The 1,489-nt window shown below is 50.2% G+C and overlaps 1 non-coding gene across 1 annotated transcript; it reads right to left on the bottom strand.

Moving 5' to 3' along the window:
- Window positions 1-837: 837 nt before the first annotated feature.
- LOC118010144 lies at window positions 838-944 on the bottom strand. Its single transcript, XR_004679138.1, has one exon. It is a non-coding gene; the product is annotated as a U6 spliceosomal RNA (small nuclear RNA).
- Between the last annotated feature and the right edge of the window lie 545 nt (window positions 945-1,489).

Genomic DNA, 1,489 nt, shown 5'->3' with positions numbered 1-1,489 from the left:
TTCACACAGTTCCTTAAGCACAATCACTGAAGAGCAGCTCTGGGAGTTTATAACACCTAAAGAGAATGACCCACTGTCCTTGGCCACATGATGCAGCAGGCTGGATCTTCAAGGAAGCTGACTCAGAGTATTAGTAGTAGTATTACTAGGGAGGGTGTTAACTAAGCAGAGGACAAGGGGGGAGGGAAGCAGGAGTGGAGAGAGCAGAAGTCCCACCCGGGGCAAGCCCAGGACAGCCCCACTGACCCCAGGGTTGGCTGCAGCCAGACGTCCCGGTACCTGCACCCAGGAAAGCAGCACCTGCAGATGCACTGAGCCCCGAGGGGCTGAGAGCAGGACATGGAACCTGGCAGCCAGGACAAGGAGTCCTTCCCTATGGGGCCCTGGCAGCACGCCCATGTCTGCCAAACCCGCTGCACCTGGCTTCATGCTCTGACTGGCCAATGGGACACCTTTACGATGCTGGAGTGTTACTGATCCTCTCCTATCTTTTTATTTGTTCATTCAGCCCATATTCCTTAAGCACCTGCTATGTGCTAGGGACTGGGTGAGGCCCAGCTACCCATGAAGCAGACTTTATTCAGTGGCCGTTACCACCACTGTCTTACTGAGCAGAGGCTGCCGGAACAAAGCCCCAGAGACCAGAGAGCCTAAACCACACACGTCTGGTTCCCACAGTTTGGCGAGGTTGGAAGTCTGAGATGAGGTGCAGGCAGATCCGGCATCTGGTGAGCACCGTGTCCTGGGTTATAGATGGTGTCTTCTCCCTCCATCCCCACGTGGTGGGGAGACACAGAAAGGAAGCAAGTTCGCTCCTCTCCTGTCTCTTCTTCTTTTTTAAATATGGAACATCTTGCAAATTTGAGGATCATCCTTATGGAGGGGCCATGCTAATCTTCTCTGTTGCCTTCTGATTTCAGCATATGTGCTGCGGAAGCGAGCACTCTCCTGTCCCTTCCTATAAGGGCACGAATCCCATCACGGGGGCTCCACCTTCATGACCTCGTCACTTCCCCAAGACCCATCTCCTGACACCATCACCTTGGGGGATTAGGTTTTCAACATACAGATCTAGGGGAGACAGATTCACCCTACCCACACCCAAAGAAACACAACTGCTTCATGCCTAAACTATCCCAACGTCATGGTTAATATTAGAGCATATGCAAGATTAAAATATCTAGTTGTAAAATTATGAAGCAAATAAGAGTTAGGAGAAGAAGTGGCGGGGGGGAATGGAAAGGAGGAAACCATCGCTTATATGAACTTGTTTTTGGGGGAAGATGGAGAATAAGGTAGGTGGAACACACTGGACTTTGGTCCAAATTTTGTCTTTTCTACACATAAGCAATGAGACCTAAACTTTTCTTAACTTTAGTTTTTGATCATGAACTGAATACCAACTTTACACGACTTTTGGGGAAGAGTTAAATAAGATATGTTCAGAGCAGGGGACCTGGCCCTGAGCGGTCACACGGCCCAGGGTGCC

Source organism: Mirounga leonina, unplaced genomic scaffold, assembly GCF_011800145.1.
Source record: "Mirounga leonina isolate KUSES-001 unplaced genomic scaffold, KU_Mleo_1.0 Mir_128, whole genome shotgun sequence".
NCBI classification, from domain to species: domain Eukaryota; kingdom Metazoa; phylum Chordata; class Mammalia; order Carnivora; family Phocidae; genus Mirounga; species Mirounga leonina.
This window is presented reverse-complemented; position numbering and strand designations above follow the sequence as displayed.